This window comes from Salvelinus namaycush, chromosome 10, assembly GCF_016432855.1.
Source record: "Salvelinus namaycush isolate Seneca chromosome 10, SaNama_1.0, whole genome shotgun sequence".
Lineage (NCBI taxonomy): Eukaryota > Metazoa > Chordata > Actinopteri > Salmoniformes > Salmonidae > Salvelinus > Salvelinus namaycush.
In genome coordinates this window covers 43,123,501-43,132,197 of record NC_052316.1, presented here as the reverse complement: position 1 = coordinate 43,132,197, position 8,697 = coordinate 43,123,501, and the positions used below count along the sequence as shown (strand labels likewise).

At 42.4% G+C, this 8,697-nt stretch overlaps 1 protein-coding gene across 1 annotated transcript in view; it reads left to right on the top strand.

The window, feature by feature from the left end:
- The first annotated feature begins 1,014 nt into the window (after nt 1–1,014).
- Nucleotides 1,015–8,697, top strand: part of ivns1abpa (influenza virus NS1A binding protein a) — a 51,246-nt gene continuing 43,563 nt past the window's right edge. Inside the window, exon 1 of the mRNA XM_039002908.1 lies at nt 1,015–1,034. The gene's annotated coding sequence lies outside the window, so the exon portion shown is untranslated. The remainder of the gene's footprint in view (nt 1,035–8,697) is intronic.

The following is an 8,697-nucleotide window of genomic DNA, read 5'->3' as shown; positions in this document are numbered from 1 at the left end:
TGAAAATCCATGGCAAGACTTGAAAATGGTTGTCTAGCAATGATCAACAACCAATTTGACAGAGCTTGAAGAATTAAAAAAATAATAAATGTGCAAATATTGTACAATCCAAGTGTGCAAAGCTCTTAGAGATTTACCCAGAAAGAATCAAAGCTGTAATCGCTGCTAAAGGTGATTTTAACATCTATTAACTCAGGGGTGTGAAAACTAATGTAAATGAGATATTTCTGTATTTCATTGACAATAAATGTGCATATTTCTCAACAACAACAAAAATTCCCTTAGTCATTACGGGGTATTGGGTGTAGATGGGTGAGAAAAAATATTTTATCAATTTGGAATTCAGGCTGTAACACAACAAATGTGGAATAAGTCAAGGGGAATAATTTTTGAAGGCACTGTAGTATACCCCTTCGGATCAATAATTTAGCCAGCTAACTAAATACATAGCCAGAAATAATTGTGGATTTTCCAGTTCATTAAGAAAGCAAAACTTAGATATGTGTTTTTGGTTGTTGAGTCAATTAGAGAATGCCCATTTCAAGCTTTATCTTTCAAAAAAATGTAAAGTTATATCACAATATTTAGGCTAGTTAGCTGGCTAACTCCTTGATCCTGCTTTGTAGTATACCGCTCAGGTCACAGTAGTTATAGTATCAACAGACAAATCAGGGATTGTTTATCTTTAGCCTGTGTCCCCATGCTACTCACGACTACTGGGCTTCTCATGCTGCTCACGTCCACTCTGACCCCTGCTACCAATCACAATGGACTATTAATATGTCCTAAGTCATCTATAGATTTGTCTATAAACTTTACCCAATACCTGGAAAAGACAAAATAAGTTCTGACTCCGGGTAAATGGAGGACTAGTCTAGCAGGCTGATAGTCTACACAGTATCTCAGGTCAGGGGGATAAGGGGAGGTCTTGAAACCCCCCCAATCACAGTTCCACTTTTAGTTCCTCTGTAAAACCCATTCACCTCTCAGTCACTCAGGCGGTGAGGAATGCACACTCCACTCCAGCTTCACTGGTAAGTGAGATGCTTGGTAAATGTTAATACAGTCATTATTAGGCATACAACTTGATTGTGAGCTTAGAGATGTATGAGCTTGGAAGACCGTTCGTTACAACTGGGCACTGAAGAAAATAAGGAATGTGCATGGTGAGGATGATTTTATTTAAACAGAAACCTGAAAGACCAGCCTTGCTTGGAACTATAATATTTACTTCAGTGGAAAGGAAGGGCGGTTTCATAACAAAGAACCAGCTATGAAAGAGGAACACTCGATTCAGGAACAAACTGGTATCTGTCATCATACTGTCATCATGTCACTCAGTCATACTGACTTTTGACACGACTTTTAGGACGATAGAAGATCAAGCTATACTTATTAAATAGTAAAAATATGAATAAAATATCTGAAATATTTCACTAAATATAAAAGTGGACAGAAGAAGAGTCTGAGACTTCTGTGACAGTCACAATGGTTTAACAGCTACACCCTTAATATGGACACTGTTAAATTAATGAACATGTTGATGGAGCAACAGACACCATTGCGCCACGGACACAGTTTAACGAGCCAGTTGACACATTCTAATTGTGTCGCTGCTGATTGAATCGCCAGGGCGGAAAATAGGATAGGATGACCTTTAATGTTCAATAATTTATTTTATTGATTGATTATTATGTCTACAAAATGGTAAATGGTTATTTTGTCTAAAAAAACAATCATTTTCGCAAGACTTTGGCTCAGTGAAGTGGACACAATGTTTTCAGTTTGGGTCTATTAACTTTAATGGTACAGTGCTTCAATGGCCTAGAGTCCTGTGTAAAACTTCCACCTGTCAGATATTTTGGGTTCAAAGTTGACATAAGGTACTATACAATTGAGAAAAATCTATATGACCTGGCAGCACCTCTTGCACTATAATATTTATCTCTCTGACCCTCTGGACCCTTTCAGCAAACACAATTTGAACACAGAAAAAATGATGTCATTCCTAATCTGGAGCAATGAACAGAGAAAGATACACAATCCCACTGCCTCACATTCGCCCTCACATTCGTCAAGGTCATACGGTGCGTTAGTCATGAGTGAGAGAGTTTGTCACAGTTTATCAGTTCGTTATCAGAACACCATGTGACTTGGCTCTTATGACACCATTCTCATATTCCATTCCATTAATTCAGGCACAAACCAGTTTTTTAAAAACTAAACCCAGTTCTAGAATACATTAGCTCATTCTGGTAATTTAACATTACATTTCCCCTATATCTTTCCTAACCCTACCACCCCTCCCACCCCTTCTCTGATTGGAGTAAACTAACGTTTATCTTCGAGCACATATACAGTACACTCTGATCTTAATTCCAACCCTTAGATGTCCAAAGACTAACCCATCTTTCCAAGTACACTACCATTTTACTATTTCCTTTTGCAATACATCCTTTTATTTAACTGTGAATTCTTACGAGGGTCGTGAACCTCTCTATTTGTACCAATTCTACCAAGATTGCCCTAAAAATGTATATTTTACCTAAGAGTATAATCATATTTCCCATTAATTGATCAAGGTTTTTCAGATCTCCTAACAGTGCTGTTTGTAAGTCCATCTGAACACAGACGTTATGACTTCACAACCACTCCTGGACCTGACTCCAAAATGCCATGCGTTGTCCTGTGGAGCTTGCAATGCCATGCGTTGTCCTGTAAAGCTTGCAATGCCATGTGTTGTCCTGTAAAGCTTGCAATGCCATGCGTTGTCCTGTGGAGCTTGCAATGCCATGCGTTGTCCTGTAAAGCTTGCAATGCCATGCGTTGTCCTGTGGAGCTTGCAATGCCATGCGTTGTTCTGTAAAGCTTGCAATGCCATGCGTTGTCCTGTAAAGCTTGCAATGCCATGCGTTGTCCTGTGGAGCTTGCAATGCCATGCGTTGTCCTGTAAAGCTTGCAATGCCATGCGTTGTCCTGTGGAGCTTGCAATGCCATGCGTTGTCCTGTAAAGCTTGCAATGCCATGCGTTGTCCTGTAAAGCTTGCAATGTCATGCGTTGTCCTGTGGAGCTTGCAATGCCATGCGTTGTCCTGTAAAGCTTGCAATGCCATGCGTTGTCCTGTAAAGCTTGCAATGCCATGCGTTGTCCTGTAAAGCTTGCAATGCCATGCGTTGTCCTGTAAAGCTTGCAATGCCATGCGTTGTCCTGTAAAGCTTGCAATGCCATGCGTTGTCCTGTGGAGCTTGCAATGCCATGCGTTGTCCTGTGGAGCTTGCAATGCCATGCGTTGTCCTGTGGAGCTTGCAATGCCATGCGTTGTCCTGTGGAGCTTGCAATGCCATGCGTTGTCCTGTGGAGCTTGCAATGCCATGCGTTGTCCTGTAAAGCTTGCAATGCCATGCGTTGTCCTGTGGAGCTTGCAATGCCATGCGTTGTCCTGTAAAGCTTGCAATGCCATGCGTTGTCCTGTGGAGCTTGCAATGCCATGCGTTGTCCTGTGGAGCTTACAATGCCATGCGTTGTCCTGTGGAGCTTGCAATGCCATGCGTTGTCCTGTGGAGCTTGCAATGCCATGCGTTGTCCTGTGGCGCTTGCAATGCCATGCGTTGTCCTGTGGCGCTTGCAATGCCATGCGTTGTCCTGTGGAGCTTGCAATGCCATGCGTTGTCCTGTGGAGCTTGCAATGCCATGCGTTGTCCTGTGGAGCTTGCAATGCTATGCGTTGTCCTGTGGAGCTTGCAATGCCATGCGTTGTCCTGTGGAGCTTGCAATGCCATGCGTTGTCCTGTGGAGCTTGCAATGCCATGCGTTGTCCTGTGGAGCTTGCAATGCCATGCGTTGTCCTGTGGAGCTTGCAATGCCATGCGTTGTCCTGTGGAGCTTGCAATGCCAGGGTTGTGGGTTCAATTCACATGAGGGGACCCAAACAAAAATGTATGCAGTCACTACTAAAATGTAAAAGTGAACCACTGAAGGACAGTACCAAAAACTACTATCTGTTTCCTTGTGGCAGTCTGCACAGGGCTTACTGTTCAATGCCCAATATATTGAGAATTGTTTTTGTGGCGAGAATTGTATATAATAGTTTAAATTGAAAAGAACGAATTGATGCATCAATTGTTGTTTAGTATATCAGTTCATAAACCCAATGCTACAGTATTGGGACATCAAAAAATCTGTTCCCAGTTATCTTAGTTCCCAAACCTCTCAAACTTAAGATAAACTGAAACGTTTAATGATTTATACTAGTCATTTTAATCCATGCATGGTTTTTCATTGGAGGCAGGCAAACCAATACATTCCTTCCTCTGAGTAATTGCCTCTTCCATTTTTGTGGCTGAACTGCAATGAGTTGGTTATACTTATGTATTAAGCATACCTCTCTATAGACCTTTGTTAATTGCTTGTGTTACATAATTGTACAGTCTTTATTTACAATTCATAAACAATATACCTTACTTATACTTTTTTTAGCCATATAATTTGCTGTAATATTTGTTTAGCCTCTTCTGGAGGATGGCATTGGACTTGTAACCAAATCTATGTGGCTTCGTTTTCAAGGGAGGATACTTTAAAACAAGGTTCCATTGTCAATTCATCAGAAATGATTGGTTTTAAGCTGTATAACAACAAAAAAGCCCCCTTTTGAACATTGGATGTGCCTCTCTTAGTAGCCTGCTGGAAAACCAGTTTGGATTTCGATATCATTTTGGTATAATGAAGGCTTTAAGAGAGAGGTTTAATGCCTTAATAGTTCATATTTTTAACCCTCCAAACTCATGTTCGTTATATAAATATGCCCATTCAACTTGATCTGGTTTGCCATTCCAAATAAAATGCAATATTTTTCTCGCATTACTTGAAAAAGGATTCTTCTGGAGTCGGTAGAAAGGTTTCTCAAACTCGGTCCTTCGGACCCCAACGGGTGCATGTTTTGTTTTTTGCCCGAGCACTGCACAGCTGGTTCAAAAAATCATCACGCTTTGATCATTTGAATCTGCTTTGTAGTGTTAGGGGTCCTGAGGACAGAATTTGTGAAACGCTGAGGTAGAGCGCAGCGTTCTAAGGCACTGCATCTCAGTGCCTTAGAACAAATTCTTATTTACAATGACGGCCAAACCCAGCCAACGCTGGGCCAATTGTGCGCCGCCCTATGGGACTCCCAATCACGGCCGGATGTGATACAGCCTGGAATCAAACCAGGGACTGTAGTGACACCTTTAGCACTGAGATGCAGTGCCTTAGACCGCTGCGCCACTCGGGAGCCCAATATAATGCCCTATGTTTGCAAAAAAATGTTTAATATATTTCCAGTTGGAAAACAACATTTTGCATAATGCAATATACTCTGCAAGGGTGATTGATACAGCAGCACCGTGCTATCACTAGAGATGAGAACTTTGTGACTAACTTAGTGATTCAATTAGTGACTTAGTGACTCACTACTTGATCGAAAGGCCCACCAACCTCAGAATGTATTGATTAAATGCCAAGACACATGTTGCGTCCAGGGCCAGGCTGCCCACCACTGTGCCCGGTGTTCAGATCAGGGTATGTCTTCCGCTGCAGTACGCCTTAATCAGAAAATGCCAGCAGCACATCCATCAGCACCTGCCACGTGCCAGAACGAGACATAGCTGAAATATTCATACTGCTCTTGTCAAGGCTCATATGTGAAGCCCCACTGAACCTTTTGGGGGCCACTGAGACCTGGCGTTGCTGCCGGAGAGAGAGGAGGGGAGCTGCGGTGCTTGATTATGCTACAGGCAGTCTAAAGTAACATTCCAATTCTCCACTAAAGTGCAGGTTCACATTCCCTAGAAGATTTAAAAAGCATTGGGTATATGATAGACAAGACTCTATGTACGGTACATCAATGCCAGGTCGCAGTTGTAAATGAGAACTTGTTCTCAACTGGCCTACCTGGTTAAATAAAGGTGAAATAAAATGTAAAAAATGCAAACCTTTAATTAATCACTGAGAGGGTGAACGAGTACACACTTCAAGAAGGGGGAGGGTTGGAATTTAACCCATGGCTGTAGGATAGGATTAGGTGTGCGTGCGTGTGCGCGTGCTTATGCAGGAGAAAGTGAATAGTGCTTATAGTGGGTCTGAGACTGATTCAAGCTGAGGCTGCTGGCTGGGCTTGTTCAGCTTGTTCAGCACACCTCTCCCTGACTGAGCCCACGTGATGTCACCACTGGCTCTCAGCCTCTCTCTGGGGAGACAGAGTGCTGCCAAGGAAACCTCATTCACCTCCATCACAACTTGAAAAGTGTCCTCTGCTGTAGCAGTACTTTTGATCTGCTGCGAGGGGAATCTTTAAGGTGGCAAAGGAAACAAGTTATCTGCAAGTAATGACACACTCGCCTCAGGAGTATATATATATACATACACAGCACCAGTCAAAAGTTTGAACACATCTACTTATTCAAGGGGTTCTCTGTATTTTTACTATTTTCTACATTGTAGAATAATAGTGAAGACATCAAAACTATGAAATACCACATATGGAATCATGTAGTAACCAAAAATATATAAAAACAAATCAAAATATATTCCAAAATGTTGATTCTTCAAAGTAGCTAACCGTTGCCTTGATGACAGCTTTGCACACTCTTGGCATTATCTCAACCAGCTTGCATCAACTGGAATGCATTTCAATTAACAGGTGGGCCTTGTTAAAAGTTAATTTGTGGAATTTCTTTCCCACTTAATGCATTTGAGCCACAAGGTAGGAGTGGTATACAGAAGATAGCCCTATTTGGTAAAAGACCAAGTTCATATCATGGCAAGAACAGCTCAAATAAGTAAAGAGAAATGACAGTCCATCATTACTTTAAGACGCGAAGTTCAGTCAATCCGGAACATTTCAAGAACTTTTAAAGTTTCTTCAAGTGCAGTCGCAAAAACCATCAAGCGCTATGATGAAACTGGCTCTTATGAGGACCGCCACAGGAAAGACCCAGAGTTCCCTCTGCTGCAGAGGATAAGTTCATTAGAGTTACCAGCCTTAGAAATTGCAGCCCAAATAAATGCTTCACAGAGTTCAAGTAACAGACACATCTCAACATTAACTGTTCAGAGGAGACTGCATGACTCAGGCCTTCATAGTCGAATTGCTGCAAAGAAACCACAACTACAAGACACCAATAAGAAGAAGAGACTTGATTGGGCCAAGAAACACGAGCAATGGACATTAGATCGGTGGAAATCTGTCCTTTGATCTGATGAGTCCAAATTTTAGATTTTTGGTTCCAATCGCCGTGTCTTTGTGAGACACAGAGTAGGTGAACGGATGATGTCTGCATGTGTGGTTCCCACCGTGAAACATGGAGGAGGTGTGACGGTGTGGGGGTGCTTTGCTGGTGACACTGTCTGTGATTTATTCAGAATTCAAGATGCACTTAACCAGCATAGCTACCACAGCATTCTGCAGCGATACGCCATCCCGTCTGGTTTGAGCTTAGTGAGACTATCATTTGTTTTTCAACAGGACAATGACCCAAAACACACCTCCAGGCTGTGTAAGGGCTATTTGACCAAGAAGGAGAGTGATGGAGTGCTGCATCAGATGGCTTGGCCTCCACAATCACCCGACCTCAACCCAATTGAGATGGTTTGAGATGAGTTGGACCACAGAGTGAAGGAAAAGCAGCCAACAAGTGTTCAGCATGTGGGAACTCCTTCAAGACTGTTAATAAAAACATTCCTCATGAAGCTGGTTGAGAGAATACGAGTGTGCAAAGCTGTCATCAAGGCAAAGGGTGGCTACTTTGAAGAATCTAAAATCTAAAATATATTTTCATTTGTTTAACACTTTAAAGGTTACTACATGATTCCATATGTGTTATTTCATAGTTTTAATGTCTTCACTATTATTCTACAGTTTAGAAACTAGTAAAAATAAAGAAAAACCATTGAATGAGTAGTGTGTGTCCAAACTTTTGACTGGTACTGAATATGGTTCAACTAAGAAAATCTAAATATACATGTTCTCAATGATGATTGTGTGGCAGGTTTGTTTTGTTTTGCTGTGAGCATCCTGGCAGGTGTCTTCACTGACATTTTCAACATGTCCCTGAATGAGTCTGTAATACCAACATGTTTCAAGCAGACCATCATAGTCCCTGTGCCCAAGAACATGAAGGCAACCTGCCTAAATGACTACAGACCCGTAGCACTCACGTCCGTAGCCATGAAGTGCTTTGAAAGGCTGGGAATGGCTCACATCAACACCATTATCCCAGAAACCCTAAACCCACTCCAATTTGCATACCGCCCAAACAGATCCACAGATGATGCAATCTCTATTGCACTCCACACTACCCTTTCCCACCTGGACAAAAGGAACACCTACGTGAGAATGCTATTCATTGACTACAGCTCAGCGTTCAACACCATAGTGCCCACAAAGCTCCTCACTAAGCGAAGGATCCTGGGACTAAACACCTCCCTCTGCAACTGGATCCTGGACTTCCTGACGGGCCGCCCCACAGGTGGTGAGGGTAGGTAACAACACATCTGCCACGCTGATCCTCAACACTGGAGCCCCTCGGGGGTGCGTGCTCAGTCCCCTCCTGTACTTCCTGTTCACCCACGACTGCATGGCCAGGCATGACACCAACACCATCATTAAGTTTGCAGACGACACAACAGTGGTAGGCCTGATCACTGATAACGACGAAACAGCC